This window comes from Nicotiana tabacum, chromosome 20 (assembly GCF_000715075.1).
Source record: "Nicotiana tabacum cultivar K326 chromosome 20, ASM71507v2, whole genome shotgun sequence".
Taxonomy (NCBI): Eukaryota; Viridiplantae; Streptophyta; class Magnoliopsida; order Solanales; family Solanaceae; genus Nicotiana; species Nicotiana tabacum.
Window position 1 is genome coordinate 60,018,099 of NC_134099.1, and position 19,978 is coordinate 60,038,076.

Genomic DNA, 19,978 nt, shown 5'->3' on the forward strand with positions numbered 1-19,978 from the left:
TTTACGTGTTAAATTATGAAAAATCTTGGGGAGGGTCAAAAATCACATGTCTATAGATAGGATTTGGGATAGTTAAAGATACCGTATGAGTATTGGAAATAAAAGAGAGTGCCACTGGGAAGACAATCAAAATATCAATTCAGAAGCAACCCTACAAGCACAAGGGCGTGGAGGTAGTAACTACGGATAATTATAGGCGAGGAAGGACATCAAAGAAAAATTTCTATCGAGTGTACAATGTAAAAGCTTGCAACTTTACAAGAGTCAGAGGAACCTCCCTAAGTACTATAATAAAAGACTAGCTAAGGAAATAAGGAACAAGGCTTCAACCTAAGTACAGTGACCTAAATAGGAAATGGTCTTGTAACAATAGTCTCACTACAACATTGTATGCACTCTATAAGAAAGTAAGATTCGAGATCATGTGAGTTGCACAAAAAATCCGGCATGTGTGGGAACTAAAAAAAGCTAAGTATGCACGCAACAAGGGGCAGAAAAACCAGAAAAAGTAATAGCTTACGTTTAAAGAAAGCTAAGATGAAACAAAAGGAATTATTCGAACAATGATCCATAATTAGTTGCGTTATGAACGCACTTAAGATTTCTGAGTATTATCCATGCAACATATATGTTGACAATCATACAGCCGTAGAAGACTCCGGTATAAATTAAAATAAAAGAAGAGAATTGAGTCTAGATCATAGACAAAGGATTGAATTGTTAGATGATGGTATCACGGGTATTCCATAGAGTCCATGAAAGGCTAAAGTAATAACTAATATCATGGGTTTAATCCTACATAAAGGTTGATCAGAAGGAAGATGAAACTAAAGAGTTACATCAACTAAGTAAATCGGGAGTCTAATTATTGGATCCAGAAAATTATAGAAATCATGATTTAGAACATTGCAGAATTACTCTAATATCAGAGATACAAGAGAGATAGTACACCAACCATATTCTATAACGGCCCTACGATAAAGCCAATTAGAAGAAGTAACAGCATTAGAAGAAGTCAGTATGAATCTCCCACCGGATTGTGTATGCACCAGAGGTACATGTATTATAATAGAGCTTCAAGTTGTGGATGTGAATTATACCTATGTGTAAGGAAGGTCATGATAGATACAAAAGACGTGATGCAAGATTTTAAGGTAAGTAAGGTAAAGGTGAACAACGTACGAGATACTCAGGTGCAAAAGGTTGCGAATAATATAAATAGATATGTGTGGGTCGCAAGCTAAAGTATGGTATAACGACAAGGTTTTAGGAAGACAGGAGTAAGGATAAGGAAGGGCGAGTGAGAAGGTGACGAGAATGGATAAGTCCTCAGGATTAAGCCCAGGAAAACAAAAGAGCTGATGGTTTCTCTAAGTTATAGAAAGTTCAGTATAGCCTAAATGAACTTAAAGGAGTCTAAGACAAACTACATTTAGAAGAGATGGAATGATGCCCTGGTAATAGAACAAGGTATAATCGTGTTAGATAAAGGATGACATTTGGGCCTTTGATTGAGTAATAATTTGAAAAAAAGGATTCCAAGAATTGTACAACATTAAAATACATACGTAAGTGAATCACATTGGGATGCTATGAAATATAGTTATGGACGTATAGTATCGCCCCCAGGTATATTAGTCTAATCATTTTAGATGTTCCCTGATAAGATGTAAGACCTAGAGGCAATGTTACATAAGAGGTCAAGTTATCAATAGTAGATTATAGATCAATATTGAGGTGAATCAACAATGGATGGATAAAAGTTACAAAGTATGAGATCATCTTTAAGATGAACAGTAATGAGGAAGCATTAAAAGACTTAGATTTATACACATGGGATAAACAACGAGAGTAAGTTGGAGTTTGGTAGCAGACCTCAATAACAATAAACCGAAGTAAGACTTATAGTAGAGTATGACCTACATAGATGAAGTAAAGCCATGGACACCCAAAGGGACATCTTGTTATAATTCTGTATATGTTCACAAAGTGAAGCCTAGAGATTGACTAAAAGCTGGAAGGAAGAGTCGCATAGGCGCACATACAAGGAAAAAGTCATATAGACTGCATGATAGAAGGTAGCAACAGTTATGAGAGTAGAAGAATTCTGGCCCTAAGTTATGGTGTGGGAAAGATGCCTAAAGGGGGGAATGCCCTGGCCTTTGGATTTATTCACAGAACAGTTGCCTAAAATGGCAAGGAGAGTATTAAAGTATTTGCAAGAGCTATGGGTTATGAAAATGATAAGTGCATCAATAAACATTCGAGGAAGAATGTTCCAAAGGGGGGAATGATATTACACCCCATGTTTTCATACGTGAAAGTATGCCATAAGTAAATTAATGAAAGCTCGGAAATGAGATGTTACATTCTGCATTTTCGTACGTTAAAGTTTCGTCGTAAGTTAATCGACATAAGCTTAGGAATGAGATTATTTTGGGATTATAAGTATTATGCTATTTCAAACAAGTGATAAGTAAATTCGTGAAGGTGAGAGGGTAAGCGAATCGAAGAAAATGAGTTCCCGTTGAAGTTTGACAATTTGGAATAAAATAAGGTCCGAGCTATAATATCCGGTATTTATGGACTAGTATCATACAAGTACTACATGACCATGATAGTAAGGTGTATAAAGCGTGTTAAAAATAAATAGTATTTTAAGTAAATTAAGATAATTATTAATTTTGTGGATAATTGGGTAATTATGGATTTTTAATGGGAGATTAATTAAGTAATTAAGATATTTTGGATAAGGTTAAACACCTCCAAACAGGGCAGCCAACCACCCCATCCTAATGACTTCTAAGCTATTATGGTAAGGTGGCCTAATTAGGGGCTTTTAGGCAAAGACGAGTCATCCTAGTGTGGCCCACCCTTAAAGGATAAAAAATAATCTCTCTAATTCACCAAAATGATTTGCTCATCTCTACTAAATTAAGAGAGAAAGCTTCAACAAAAATGTTGATTTGCAATCGCAACGTAATTGATTCAAATGTTCCATACAAAGACTACTTAATACTATAGCAACATGGCATTTGCGATTCTAAGGGAGTACAGTGCAATCTTTCTCAAGAATATCATACGGATTGTTCCCTATTTCGATCTTGTCGTTACCTGTTTTATCGCAAAAGATGTGTGTTAGAGGAATTATCAAGAGAATCGGTTCGGGTATATTAAGGCTAAGCCCTTCTTTTAATTTTGGCATGATCTCGTAATTACATGTATTTGATAACGAGGCATAAAGAGAAGTTCATACTCCCGAATTTATATACATTATCCTAGTCTCATAAATTATAGTATTCTCCTTATCGGGACTTCATATTTAATTGAGTATTGTCTTCTTCCAGTCAAGAGAGCAGAGAGTCTATATATATAGTATTATAATATTTTCATATATATATATATATATATATATATATATACAGTATTTCAGTATTTTCACCACCATCGAGCTATAATCGATGGGCAAGCCCCTATTAGGCAACCTCTGATCAGATGGTAAGTTATATACCGAGCCTACTATGGGCGAGCACCTATGATCAAGCCCAGAATGGCCAAGATACATAGCCTAGTATGGTCGAGCGCCTATGAGCGAGCCTACTACGGCAGAGCAGTTACACATACCGAGCCTTATAAGGCCGAACAGCTATTTTACTTACTATATTGAGAGAGTTGAGTCAGTATCAGCAGGCAAGCATATCTTTATATTATCTTTGACGCCCAGTTACTTTTAGTTATTATATTATCAGCTTAGTTTAAGCTTTCAGTTATTTTGTTGCCTTACATACTTGGTATATTATTTCGCACTAACATCCCTTTTGCCGGGGACGCTGCATTTCATGCATGCAGGTCCTGATAAATAGTTGGACAGACCCTCACAGTAGATAAAGTCAAACATCATCTTAGTTGGTAAGCTCCACTTCCTCGGAGTTACCAGGTCTAGACCTTGGAGTCTATTTTATATATATAGGTTTGATGGGTAGGTCGAGGCCCTGTCCTGATCATGGTACAGTTCAGTTATCTCTAGAATCTTGTAGACGAGTCTTGTATATTAGTAGATGTTCATGGCGACTTCGTCGGCCTGCATAGTTATATATATCAGTGTTTGGGTATGTTTACCCCACAGATGAGAGATACATTATTTTCAGACGATTCAGAATATGGCCTCATCGGCCTAAGTTGATAGTTACTCCTCCAGAGTTCACAGTTACAGAGTGGTACGCTCGGGCCGAGTATGGCACATGGTGCCGGCCACGCCTCTTCAAGTTTGGGGCGTGACACTTGTAAGTTAAAGAAAGCTTTGGATCAAGTTTTTCCTTATTATTTAAGGTATTTATAACACCCTATTTCTTGGGATTAAGTTTATCTATGTGTTGGTTAAGTTATTTGGATGAAGAATTACAAGATAGAACTTAAAGTTGTATAAGAAGTTGTTATCTCTTATTGCACTATTTTGGAGTTGTTTATATGACTTCTTCTGGATGGAAATCATGGGGAATAGCTTGATATAATTTTCTTATTTTTGTTATGCTTGTAAATATGTTGAGTATGTTGTAAATAGGAGAAGAAGTAACCACACAATACCTAGAAGTTGTCCATGTTGTTTTTATATCTTGTTGGGTTGTTTGATGTTACTTCTATAATAAATATAAGGTTGGAATTTCATGTCAATATATATATGTTTATATGATGAACCTGTTGGTGGTGTTGTAAGTACATGGGAGATGGGAAAAAGAGTTGGGGTTTGATTCCAATCCAAGTTTGCCGCTCGTCGTGTTAAATAGTAGTTTTGTGTGTGACGTTTGTGCACTTGTTGTTATGTAGATTGATTGGTGTTGTTGGGATGTTGTGTGTGTTTTACTGCTGAAGTTATATAGTTGAAGGGTTTATGTGTTCTTGTTGTTTTACGGACTTGTGGAAAGCAAGGAAAACCGGGGAGATGCTGTCCGTTTTAATATAAAATAAGATTGTCATTCGTTGTATGATAGTTGCATCATTCATAGCTTAATGATAGTATTATTATTGTTGTTGTAGATTAAAGAGAAACAAGACGATTTCAACATGGTTATTGGACAGACTATGATAAGGTATGTTAAGTCTATCCCTTCTTTCATTTTGGCATGATCCATATGATACAAACGAAACGAGCAAATGCACAAGTTTCATAAATGACTCTATTCATAGAAGTACTAGGGGTGCCTATGTTCTTGATTTCCCATGTGTCCTATTATTATATCATCTGTTCATGGGTCTCATAAAATACGTACGTTGATAAAGTTTATTTCATGATATTAACAGAAGGCATATTGATCTTATGACATCCCTATTGATACCCAATTTTTCCCTATATATTTTTAATATGCAAAATAATTTCAATATATATATATATATATATGCATATATAAGCACGTCCAAGGGTTTTATTATTTTTCCGCAAATTTTAAAGGTTTTTTTAATTTATTTATTTCCCCATTTTATCCATAAAATCCCAATAATTATTTCCCAAAATTATTATTTTTATAATTCATCTATTGGATTTTTATATTTATGCCAAAATATGGCTAAAGTAATTTTTACTTATTTTTATAATTATATTAGTATTTTTAAAACTAAATTGCACATAATTGCAATATTAGTCCTTTTAAGGTTTAATTAGGCTTTATATGCATAAAATTGGATCCTGTATTTTTAAATTATTAATTATGTATTATAAATCATTTTATACTTTTAAAATTAATTTTCAGAAATTATTTACTATTTTTATAAATTAAAAGGGAAAAGTGGCTATTTAACTTGTAAGCCAAATTTGGTTTTCAAATCTAGCCCAAATCAAACCCCCAATTCCCCGGCCCAATCCCAATTTTAACCCAAGCCCAAACCGGATCCCCACCCACCCTATTCGATCTGGACCGTTGATCATTCAGATCAACGGTCCCCGTTCCACCTGCCATAATTAAACCCAAACGATCCCCTAACCTAACTCATTTCCCACAAACCCTCCACCCTTGAATCCCTTTCCTCTCCAATTCTCTCTGCAACCTCATTCAAACCCTAGCCGCCTCCACCCAAACCAACCCTAATCCCCTTCGATCCTCACCTAATCCATGGACTCCCATGGCTGTTTGAGACGTGTACTCATCTCCTATGTCTCCTGGTTGCCTATTTTCATGATTTCATGGAAAGATCTCGAAGAGATCTAGTCCAGACCTTGCTCAATTTCTATCCATGGTTTTTTTCTGACCATCCATGGCCGTTCAAGTCAGATCCATGGCGTTTCCGGCTAGATTGGTAACTTTTCGAAGTTTTTCTCACTTTTTCTGGGTTCTCTGAAACCCTAGCATTAAAGCTTTCCGATTTTCTTTCAGATCTGTCTTAGATCTGTGCATGTTATGAACCTCTTAGTGTTTTATCAAAAGTTTCTCCGATTTCTTTCAAAATGGCTCTTCATTTTCAACGATTAGGGTTTTCTTAACCTCTTTTAAAAGACTTCTCCTCTGATTTTTCAGTGTTGTCTTATGATTTTACTACGTTTAAACGGTTTATTTATGTTTTCTTCTACCTGGTTCATCGTGTTGAGAACCTTAAGTATCTTTGGTTTTATCCGGGTTTCTGGAACTGTCTTTGTTTGTTTTGTATGTATACTTGTTTCAATTAAGTTCTTTGTGTTTGGATCCTTTTCTTTGTTGACTGATTCTGAGTTCTTACCGTTTTTATTCGACTTTGTTAAAACCTAATGTCTTAAAGGTTTTCCTCACTTATTACTGAGAGTTTTTTTAAAAGATCTCCTTTACCCGTTACTATGTGATAGACTGGTTTCTTCGTTTTGGTTCTATGTGTGAGCCATGACTACTTGACTCTGTTGATTACCATGCTTCGAGTAGTCTTTAACCTATTCATGTCGCTTCTGTATATTTATGTTCATCTAGTTTGCTCATTTTTGTCAATATGTTTGACCCTGCATGTCTGATACGCCAATTCATTCTTTTCTATTTATATGCTGAAGTGCAGAATCATAACCCCTTCCTGATTGATCTTGATTTCCTTAATTACGGTTTGATTGCAAGATTTTCTTATAAACCCTAATTTTACTCATTTGTTTAAGTTGATTGATTCCCTTCCTTTATTTACTGTGATGTTTCACCCCTGCTGAATCTTTTCCCCAAATTAAGTATATTCTGTACCTAGACTCAATTATATACTCTATACTTTTACTATCCCCTATATGGTAAAAAGATCAATCTTTCATAAATTGATTTTTTGTCCCTTAATTATTCCTGTTAGTACCCGTTTGAGCAGTAATTCCTTGATTAAAGGGAAATACTTGTATTAACGGGATTCTGATTGCGATTATTTCCATATTTGTGTTAAACCTTTACTTGTTACCTTATTTTCTACTCGTTTTTAAAGCTATAAATACTCTACCCTCTCTTCTTCAAGAACACGAACAATTGAGTTCAGAACACACACTTGCACACTCAAACTCTCTCTTTCTCTACAACTACTTGTGCTACTACTTTGTCTAGCCGGCTGAAAGCCAAGGCTAGATTGTGGAGTTCTGATTGCTTTACCTTTTTCTGGACTTTGCTTCTTCAACTGGTATGTTCTTAGTTTTAATACTGAAACTCAACTCTATGTGTTCCCTTGTTTTTCAACCCTTGTCTCTTTTTGCACTAACTTAATGACTCATGTTGTTAAATGATACTTCTTTTTTACTGCTTTACTCAGCATGCTTAAAATTCTGCCCTCCTTTGTTCAAATGTAATTAGCATGTTTACTTGTTCCTGTTTATGTCCTTCAACTAGCATGTCTTCTAATGCACATGATTCATGACTAATTATGTGTTCCTAATTTGGGTCCTCTATGTCCCCAACCCCTACTTCCCTGTTTGTAACTACCGAAGCTGTACTACCTTCTGAACTTACTGTATGTGTTGATTGTTGCTCCTATCCCCTGTCCCTTTCAAAACTATTTTTCTTTAGCAACTCTTCTGTTGATGTTGCAAATTTATTTCAAACCAATCATTTTCAAAACTGTTTTCCAACTCAACTCTCTTAAATCTATGTCAAGCACTCTCACACGCACTCTTAGATCATTAGGTTCTGCCCCTCTTGTGTGAGCCTTGCTTTGGGACCCTTGAGCTCCCTCTGAACCTGGACACATATGAGCTTGCCCTTCCACATTGCACTTACTCTTGGTTATGCAATTTGGGTGTGAGTACGGCTCGGAACCCCTTGAGGTCCTTAGGGAACTCTGACACACCCAGTTATGAGAAAGGCTTTGGAACGATATTGGAATTTGAGGTGGTTTATTACATAACTCAAAGAGGAAGTCAGAATCAGGCTTACTGAAGTTGTAACTTCTTACTTTTCATTTATTATGTAATTCTATCATGGTCTGTAATAATTTTTAAATAAGTATTGGGGTGGCTAGTGAAAAGGGATGGGGAAATCTACATGCTATAGTTGTTAAAGAGTTGAAAGCATGTTATTAGGTTTATTTTCTTAATAGTGCAATAGAAACCATGTTTAGGATTCATACATGTATTAGAAAACCATGTTCTTAGGACCTATGCTTCTTGCTTCAGCACTTCATTCATTAGTCCATGCTTTATGTCTATCACTTATAAATCCTGCTCCTAGGGCAATAACAACACTGGTATAAAAAGCTGTTATTTCAAAAATTCTGCAACTCTTGCGTATACTTAGAAATCATGCCTTAGGAATTCTGTTTTCAACAACCTTGCAATTTGCATGTGCATATTAGATACCATGTTCTAGGATCCTGTTTGCACATTTGTTTTAAAAAAATGTCTAGTTAACTACTGATTCATAAAAAGGGTAGTAAAGTAATAATTTTCTCATTGTGATATTTTCTAAATAAAATTGGCAACAATCTCTGCAACTAGAACAACATGTTTTATGTAATAAAAATAATCTCCAAACTGTCTTAATGACTTGGAACAACTACTGCATCTCGCTTTGCGCCTAGGCAAGCCTTAGTTAATGACTTAAATAAAACTGGAATTGCCTTTGTTTAATTATCAACTGTCAAAATCAATAGGCAAACCTGATTCGGACTTCTTTTCTGAGTCATGTAATAAATTTGGTTCTGATGTTACCACTTAAAACCCTGCTTAGGATTTTGAATTCAGACCTTAACTGTGTATAAGTCATGCTGTCTATGTGCATTATTTGTAGAGGTAATTGAGCCTTCTGCTTGTTATCTGTGTTTTCCCTCTTTTAAATGCAGTCCTACTTGTTTTGTTTGTTGCCTTAGTATTTTACCTTTAAACCTTAGGGTCTGCCTAGAACCTCCTTATAGTATAGGAGTCCTAAATTCCTTGGGGACTGATAGGAAGGGACGGGTAACAACATGCAATAAAAGTCGAGACCAATCTTCGCTTAATTACCTTTACGGGGCGGAAAAATGGTAGATATGGATATGATGATCGGTGCGCTAATACCACGTGTAGCCCCTCTTTTGAGGAGTGTCATATCGGGTATTGCATTAATGTGATCCATATAACAAGCAAACCTAGGACACCCCCTGCACATTCATAAGCATGCCTAGATTGCAACTCTTTTAAAAACCTTGCTTTCATTAATCGCTTTCAAATACTTGTGTATTTAAATCCCCCTGTTATTTGAGCCCTACTTGTTAATTGCGCAAGTTCACAAAAAATTGCCTAGCCGGGAACCACACTAGTGGATCCTGAGGGGTGACTAACACCTTCACCTTAGGATAATTTCAAGCTCTTACCCTATCTCTGGTTATCAAATGTAGTTATAGATAAACCTTGTAGGTGACCTAACGCACCTTAAAAATTGTTAGGTGTTGACTCTTCAAAAACGCAATACCCAATTCCTAAAATGAAATGAGTCATTACACCCTATGAATGTCGACACCCGGACTCCTCTCCGCGAAAGGGAAAAAGGGGGCGCGACAACATGGCGACTCTGCTGGGGATATTTAGGCTTTTACCATTTCATACCGTTTTTGTGAATTTGTACCCCTCCCTATGTGCAATTACTTGTTTAATTTATTTAAGAATTCAATTTCTTCTTCAAAAGCAAAACTGACATATCTTTCTTGTTTCCTTCCTTTACTGTTGCTTTAAATTATAAAACTGCTATATTTATCGCTTTCTTAACATACAAATACATGTCAACATGCTTTCAATTATTGCATAATCATGCTCAACATCATACTCCACTCGTGCCAAACAAATACTATAGCAACGCTTGATGAGTGGTTGCGCTCTTCCTATATTATTACCCCCTAAATTTGGAAAGACATATTTACGGTAAAACTAGTTGATCAGCGGTGCAGTCAATAGTTTCGTGCCTTCCCCCTTGAGTTGTTCGCTCGAGGGTACCAGTCTAAAACCTCATAGAAAACTTACTCTGTTTAAATTATGCATCATGGTCAAACCTAGCCGGGCCAATTATGTTGTCTACATAATGATCCTTTAAGATAGCCCTGTCCAAAGGTCCACTGGGTTTTCCTAAACCCAAACGGACGTCATCACGTTCTATGCATTTATTTGGAGAACTAAATGCTTCATGTTAATTGTTGATGTTAAATAGTCGAGTCTGAGACAGCCAAAGGAAGGGTTGAGCTCTTTGATAATCTGACTGAAGAAAAGGTTCAATGGATGTTCGAGTGGTTTCCGACAGAGGAATTCATCGCCTGATCCAGAGATGCACCTTTTCTGATACTGATTGGTCTAAGAGGAACATACCCTTACGTCCCTCTTCGAGTTATGAGGCAAGTAGGTAGGAAGCAAGTCATACCCAGGGTAGACAAAATGGGCCATTTGCGAGCTAACTTCCAAAATGATGACAGTCCTTGCAAGTGCCAAGCCCAACACATATGTCATTGCAAGATTGTAATGGGGAGAGACACAATCGAGCCAGACCGATATCATGCTAGTTGCACTCCTTTCTATTCAGGTTAGTTAGAAGACAATCATGGTGGCCTGGGCCAGCCAGGGTTCGTTCGAGGTCACAAAATTATAGATGAAAAGGCCAAAGCACAAGTCATGTACAACCAGCTGCGCAAAAGGATATGTAAGTGTGAGAGCAAACACCGCGAGATACAAGAGTCCAACCAGAAACTGATGGAGGAATGGAAGGATATGACTATCAGTGCCAACAAAAGGCTAGGATACTTGGAGCGAGACATAGTAAAACTAGAGAGAAAATTTCTCAAAAGGGTTGAAGATTGTCAAAAGGTTGAAGGGACCGAAGGCGGACATCTAGCAAGAGCATACCTATTGCTGGGGCTTCGCGAATTAGGGAAGCTGTTCGATGGAGCAAGGGATGCTGAGTCTGGGGAAGGTCCTTCTTGGACCAAATAGATAGGAGTTTATCTTTTTCGCTTTATGAATGTAATAAGGCCAATGGCCATTAGTGACTTTTATTTCTTGCTTATTTAGTGTCGTTTTGGGATTCGTCTATTTTTATCAATAAAATGAGGCATTTAGCATAGAAAGTTCTCCAAATCAATCTGTCGCGAGGCCTATCTCGGGCATAAAGAGGTTCCCAAATTTGGACATGCTTTACATTCCCGCACTATATGTTTAAATATTGCAATATTTTTTATAATCCTCACTGACTCGATTACCTTTTATTTTTATTTTTGTTTTTTATTATTCCCCTCCCCAAAGGTTAGTTCGTGCACTCTGACATCATCATCTTATTTCACAAGGGCCCTCCACCCACTCCTCCTCTTAGTCCTATCAAAGGCAAGAACAAAGGCTAAATGGAAGATTTAAGCAATATAAGGAAGGAGAACATGGCCGAACGGGTAGAGGCCACTGATAGCCAGGGTATTCAAGATTAAGCTCTGTCTTGTCCGTATCATACTACTGCATCTTTCATGGGCTGAAATATCGCCAACTCATCCAAAGGCGTCATCGTTCGAAGGCACCATTTTCATAGCCCAAGAACACCATGTCATGGCCTGAGGATCCCTTTCAATCTTTTGCATATCATTATTCAAAGGCGTCATGGTTCGGAGGCACCATCCTTATAGCCCGAGAACATCATCTCATGTCCTGCGAATCCTTTATCATATGCTTCATGGCCCAGGACATCATGGTCTAAGGATGCCATCCTCATCGTCCGAAGACAACCTTCATGGTCCGACGGGAATTTGCATCATGTTTAAATTTACGCACAATATATGTTTGTATTGTTTATTTGTGGGTAAACCGGCGAGAAACGGCTACCTCCCAGCAGGAGCGATCCTGCTCCAGTGCCGGCATCCATATCAAACCTAACCATTCTCGTAAACCGTTCACTCACCCAACCCTAGATGTTGCGTCCGTTCTAGAAATCGCCTCATCGGTATACTCCACCGTTGGATCCCGAACTACATACGGCCTGATTCCTGTAAAACCAGGGATATGTAGGCAGCTCAGAAGCCAAGGTGCGGCCTAACCACTTCAAACAATTTCGCTCGGTCAAAATTGGCCATCATTTCTTTACCCGAAAACTCTTTCATCCTTTCCGGGTAAATAGGGGCAGCTGTTGATACCCAAGTTTTCCCAATATATTTTTAATATGCAAAATAATTTCAAAATAGCATATATATGCATATATAATCACGTCCAAGGATTTTATTATTTTTCCACAATTTTTAAAGGTTTTTTTAATTGATTTATTTCCCCCTTTTATCCATAAAATCCCAGTAATTATTTTTCAAAATTATTATTTTGATAATTCCTCTTTGAATTTTTATATTTATGCTAAAATATATCTAAAGTAATTTTTACAATTTTATTTAATATTTTTAAAGCTAAATTACACATAATTGCAATATTAGCCCTTTTAAGGTTTAATTAGGCTTTATATTCATGAAATTGGATCATGTATTTTTTAATTGTTAATTATGTATTATAAATCATTTCAACCTTTTTAAATTAATTTTTAGAAACTATTTACTATTTTTATAAATTAAAAGGGAAAGTGGCTATTTAACTTGTATGACAAATTTGGTTTTCAAATCTAGCCCAAATCAAACCCCCAATTCCAATTTTAACCCAAGCCCAAATCGGATCCCCACCTACCTATTCAATCTAGACCGTTGATCATTTAGATCAACGGTCCCCGTTCCACCTGCCATAATTAAACCCAAACGACCCCCTAACCTAACTCATTTCCCACCAACCTGCCGCCTTTGAATCCCCTTCCTCTCCAATTCTCTCTGCAACCTCATTCAAACCCTAGCCGCCTCCAACCAACCTAATCCCCTTCGATCCTCACCTAATCCATGGACTCCCAAGGCTGTTTGAGACGTGTACCCGTTTCCTATGTCTCCTGGTTGCCTGTTTTCGTAATTTCATGGAAAGATCTTAAAGAGATCTAGTCCAGACTTTGCTCAACTTCTATCCATAGTCTTTTTTGACCATTCATGGCCGTTCAAGTCATATACATGGCTTTTCCGGCTAGATCGGTAACTTTTCGAAGTTTTTTTCACTTTTTCCGGGTTCTCTGAAACCCCAGCTTTAAAGCTTTCCAATTTTCTTTCAGATCTGTCTTAGATTTGTGCATGTTATGAACTTCTTAGTGTTTTCTCAAATATTTTTCCGATTTCTTTCAAAATGACTCTGCGTCTTCAACGATTAGGGTTTTCTTAACCTCTTTTAAAAGACTTCTCCTCTGATTTTTCAGTGTTGTCTTATGATTTTACTACGTTTAACAACTTGTTTATGTTTTCTTCTACCTGGTTCATCGTGTTGAGAACCCTAAGTATCTTTGGTTTTATCCGAGTTTATGGAGCTGTCTTTGTTTTTTTTGTATGTATACTTGTTTCAATTAAGTTCTTTGTGTTTGGATCCTATTCTTTGTTGACTGATTCTGGGTTCTTACCGTTTTTTACTCGACTTTGTTAAAACCTAATGTCTTAAAGGTTTTCCTCACTTATTACTGAGAGTTTTTTTAAAAGATCTCCTTTACCCGTTACTATGTGATAGACTGGTTTCTTCATTTTGGTTCTATGTGTGAGCCATGACTACTTGACTCTGTTGATTACCATGCTTCGAGTAGTCTTTAACCTATTCATGTCGCTTCTGTATATTTATATTCATCTAGTTTGCTCCTTTTTATCAATATGTTTGACCCTGCATGTCTGATACGCCATTTCATTCTTTTCTATTTATAAGCCGAAGTGCAAAATCATAACCCCTTCTTGATTGATCTTGATTTCCTTAAGTTACGGTTTGATTTCAAGGTTTTTTTATAAACACTAATTTACTCGTTTGTTTAAGTTGATTAATTCCCGTCCTTTATTTGCTGTGATGTTTCACCTCTGCTGAATCCTTTCCCCAAATTAAGTATATTCTGTACCGGGACTCAATTATATACTCTATACTTTTACTATCCCTTATATGGTAAAAAATCAACCTCTCTCAAATTTATTTTTCGTCCCTTAATCATTCCTATTAGTATCTGTTTGAGCAGTAATTCCTTGATTAAAGAGAAGTACTTGTATTAATGGGATTCTGATTGCGATTATTTCCATATTTGTGTTAAACCTTTACTTGTTACCTTGTTTTCTACTCGTTTTTAAAGCTATAAATACTCTACCCTCTCTTCTTCAAGCACACGAACAATTGAGTTTAGAACACACACTTGCACACCCAACTCTCTCTTTCTCTACTACTACTTGTGCTACTGTTTGTCTAGCCGGCTGAAAGCTAAGGCTAGACTGTGGAGCTCTGATTGCTTTACCTTTTTTTTGCACTTTGCTTCTTCAATTGGTATGTTCTTAGTTTAAATACTGAAACTCAACTCTATGTGTTCCCTTGTTTGTCAATCCTTGTCTCTTTCTGCACTAACTTAATGGCTCATACTATTAAATGGTACTTCTTGTTTACTGCTTTACTCAGCATGCTTTAAATTCTGCCCTCCTTTGTTCAAATGTAATTAACATGTTTACTTGTTCCTATTTATGTCCTTCAACTAGCATGTCTTCTAATGCACTTGATTCATGACTAATTATGTGTTTCTAATTTGGGTCCTCTATGTCCCCAACCCCTACTTCCCTATTTTTAACTGCCGAAGTTGTACTACCCTCTGAACTTATTCCGTATGTGTTGATTCTTGCTCCTATCCCCTGTCCCTTTCAAAACTATTTTCCCTAAGCAACTATTCTGTTGTTGTTGCAAATTTATTTCAAACCAATCATTTTCAAAACTGTTTTCCAACTCAACTCTCTTAAATCTATGTCAAGCACTCTCACACGCACTCTTAGATCATTAGGTTCTGCCCCTCTTGTGTGAGCCTTGCTTTGGGACCCTTGAGCTCCCTCTGAACCTGGACACATATGAGCTTGCCCTTCCACATTGCACTTACTCTTGGTTATGCAATTTGGGTGTGAGTACGGCTCGGAACCCCTTGAGGTCCTTAGGGAACTCTGACACACCCAGATATGAGAAAGGCTTTGGAACGATATTGGAATTTGAGGTGGTTTATTACATAACTCAAAGAGGAAGTCAGAATCAGGCTTCCTGAAGTTGTAACTTCTTACTTTTCATTTCTTATGTAATTATATCATGGTCTATAATAATTTGTAAACAAATATTGGGATGGCTAGTGAAAAGGGATGGGGAAATATGCATGCTATAGTTGTTAAAAGGTTAGAAAACAAGTTATTAGGTTTATATTCTTAATTGTGCATTAGAAAACCATGTTTAGGATTCATACATGTATTAGAAAACCATGTTCTTAAGACCTATGTTTCTTGCTTCAGCACTTCATTCATTAGGCCATGCTTTATGTCTATCACTTAGAAATTCTGCTCCTAGGGCAATAAAAACACTGGTATAAAAAGTTGTTATTGCAAAAATTCTGCAACTCTTGTGTACACTTAGAAATCATGACTTAGGGATTCTGTTTTCAACAACCTTGAAAATTGCATATGCATATTAGATACCATGTTCTAGGATCCTGTTTGCACATTTGTTTTAAAAAATGCCTCGTTATCTACTGATTCATAAAAAAGGTAGTAAAGTAATAATTTTCACATTGTGATGTTTTCTGAATAAAATTGGCAACAATCTCTGCAACTAGAACAACATGTTTTAGGTAATAAAAATAATCTCCAAACTGTCTTAATGACTTGGAACAACCGCTGCATCTCGCTTTGTGCCTAGTCAATCCTTAGGTAATGACTTAAATAAAACTGGAATTGCCTTTGTTTAATTATCAACTGTCAAAATCAGTAGGCAAACCTGATTCGGACTTCTTTTCTGAGTCATGTAATAAATCTGGTTCTGATGTTACCACTTAAACACCCTGCTTAGGATTTTGAATTTAGACCTTAACTGTGTATAAGTCATGTTGTCTATGTGCATTATTTGTGGAGGTAACTGAGCCTTCTGCTTGTTTTCTATGTTGTCCCTCTTTTAAATGCAGTCCTACTTGTTTTATATGTCAACTTAGTATTTTAGCTTTAAACCTGAGGGTCTGCCTAGAACCTCCTTATAGGATAGGAGTCCTAAATTACTCGGGGACTGATAGGAAGGGACAGGTAACAACATGCAATAAGAGTCGAGACCAATCTTCGCTTAATATCCTTTACGGCGCGAGAAAGGGCAGATATAGATATGATGACCGGTGCACTAATACCATGTGTAGCCCTTCTTTTGAGGAGTGTCATACCGGGTATTGCATTGATGTGATCCATATTACAAGCAAACCTAGGACACCCCCTTCACATTCATAAGCATGCTTAGATTGTAACTCTTTTCAAAACCTTGCTTTCATTAATCGCTTTCAAACAATTGTGTATTTAAATCCCCTATTATTTGAGCCCTACTTGTTAATTGCGCAAATTCACAAAAAACTGTCTGGCCGGGAACCACACTAGTGGATCCTGAGGAGTGCCTAACACCTTCTTCTTAGGATAATTTCAAGCCCTTACCCTATCTTTGGTTATCAAACGTAGTTGTAGATAAACCTTGTAGGTGCCCTAACACACCTTAAAAATCGTTAGGTGGCGACTCTTCAAAAATGCAATACCCAATTCCCAAAAGGAAATGAGTCATTACACCCCTTGAATGTCGAAACCCGGACTCCTCTCCACGGAAGGGGAAAAGGGGGCGCGACAATCCCAAGAGATCTTATTAACTTACTTCTTATGCATTTCATTCATTTATACATGTATATAGACCCATGACCAGATGACGTTATATACACATATATTATATGTATATATGGGATATGGGAAAATGTTATGGCGTTATATATGCACCACCACCTGATCAGCTGGTATACGTTGATGATTTCACCCACAGAGGCCGAGATGATATGATGGGATGACCTCAGAGGCTTGATGATGTTATGCACGTATAAACCTATGCATGATATGACATTTATATGCATATACATGATACTATAAATGTTTCATGATTCACATAGCTATTCAGACTTGCAGGTTGAGTCCTTTACTTTATGTTTTCATGTCTTTATATATTGTTTTTCATGCCTTACATACTCGATACTTTATCTGTACTAACATCCCTTTTGCCTGAGGACGTTGCGTTTCATGGCTACAGATCCCGATAGACAAGTTGACAATCCTCCTAGTATCAGCCTCTGTGTTCAACTCAATGACCTATTGCTCAGTCCAAGCTATCCTCCCCATCAGCTCTGTATTTGTTAAATTAATCTGCAAAAAGGCAAAGTAGAAGAGTTAAAAAATTAAAGAAAAGAGAAGTGAAAGATATGAGAGAAGAATAATGTACCTTAAGAGTATAATGAATAACATCATTTATTAGAGTGATAGAGGTGTGGGATTCAGCTCGGTTGGGTTTACTAGTAACTCAACAATGATGATTTTAAGCTGCTGTTCTAGGGCTTCCTTCTCACTAGCCAAGACTTCTTTATCATGTTAAAGGATTTCAAATTGTTCTTTCCAGTTGTCAGCCTCTGTGTTCAACTCAACCGACCTAATACTCAGTCTAAGTTATCCTCCTCATCAGCTCTGTACCTGCTAAATTGAACTGCAAAAAGGCACGGTGGAAGAGTTACAAACTTAAAGAAAAGAGAAGTGAAAGAGATAAGAGAAGAATAATGTACCTTAAGAGTAGAATGAATAGCATCATTCATTAGAGTGGTAGAGGTGTGAGATTCAGCTCGGTTGGGTTTCTTCAGTAAATTTGTACCTTTGGGGACTTCAATCAAAACCCACTTCTTACTTCTTCCACTAGAAGGATAAACGTCTTCACAAGGAACAGTAGCAACAACGGTAGTAGTAAGGGTATCATTGGACATCAAAGTTGCTCAGATTAAGGATCAGCTGGTTTTAGATTCCCACAACTTCGATGCTACACTAACGACATTGTCTAATATTCAGAGTCGGCTACAAATTTTGACGCTGGAAAACCAACAACAACCTCCAGATGTCCGACCACTACAAAGCACCCTAGTTCTTCCATTATCTCCGCCTCGTCTTCCACCGTAACACCACCTTCTGCCTCTATTGCCCTTACCAAGCCACTTCAACCACAATATACTGCACAACATCAATATCAAACCCACTACCAGCAACACATGCCTGCACATCCCCAAAATCCCAATACATCCACCAGGCCCACTATGGCCAACAACATCAATACAACCACCAACCCCAATATAGTCACCCAATCCAATACAACCACCAATCGTAAAATAGCTAACAAACCATATATGACCATCATCCTCACTCTAATCAACAACCCTTATGCAACAAACAGTCCTGCTTTGGTCCACAAAATCACTATGGCCACTAACCATTATCTATGACACAACCTTATTATCAACCACCGCCTTACCCCTAAATTACTCCACCATTTAAACCCAATCCCGGATTACCACCATTTTCACAAAACACATTCGACCCTTTTACGCCATACCAAATCGAACACGATTGGCATACCTAAATTTGATGGTTTTCGAATGCTAAGAGTCGGGTATTCAGGCAAATCAGTACTTTGATTTTAACATCTTTAAGGACCAATACCTGAGTGTTTGTCCATTTTATTTGGAAGGGGAAGCTTGTGAATTGTGTCATTTGACGTACAAGAATTGTCAAATTTATAGCTGGGATCAATTCACCAAAGCCTTGCTTGTTTGTTTTATCCCTAAATCGCTGGAGACACCGAAAGTTTATTGGAAACAATGCAGATGCCATCAATGGTGAAAGAATATTTGACTCAATACGAGAATTTGGCTAATCAAACCACTAATGTGGCCACGCACATGTTGCTCCATTGTTTCACCTCTGGGCTCCGGCCTGATATTAAGAGTAGTGTCCTTTCCTTTAGGCCCAAATATTTAAATGAATCTATCAACCTCACTTTTTCAAACCAAAGTGCCTTTCTCAAGCTTAGTTCTTCCTTCCGGCCAAATGCCAACTCTTACGTCACATATTTTCCCAGGTTCGGTTCAACTCTCTCAGCAAACTCCGCCCTTTTTCCCCCCCAAACCAACTATACCTCTGACTAACACCTTTGCACCGCCACCAACCACAATGCTGACAACCTCGATCCCAGGGCTAGGTTGTGTACCCTACAAAAAATTATCCCTAGTGGAGCTCCAACACAAATGCAACCTCAATCTTTGCTTCAATTGTAATGGCAAATGGGTCAAAGGTCACCGTTGTACCTAACCGCCGTAATTGTTTCTTCTCATCTGTGATTAAGAACTTCTGACCCTATATTAGACCCACCTAATAATCCTTTTGCTGACTCAATAGAAGAACCACCACCGGTTGAGGATGATCGTATAGCATCTATCAGCTACATGGCTTTATCCGGGGGCAAAATTCCGACCACATTGCATTTTACCGGCTCTGTAAATGGCAATGCAATGCAGGTCCTTTTGGATGGGGGTAGTACTTGTGAGCACGTGATTTTTTCCCTATATGAATTACTCCCAAAAATTCAAAACAAAATAATTTTCCCATTGTTTACAATTTCGTGGATTTTTGT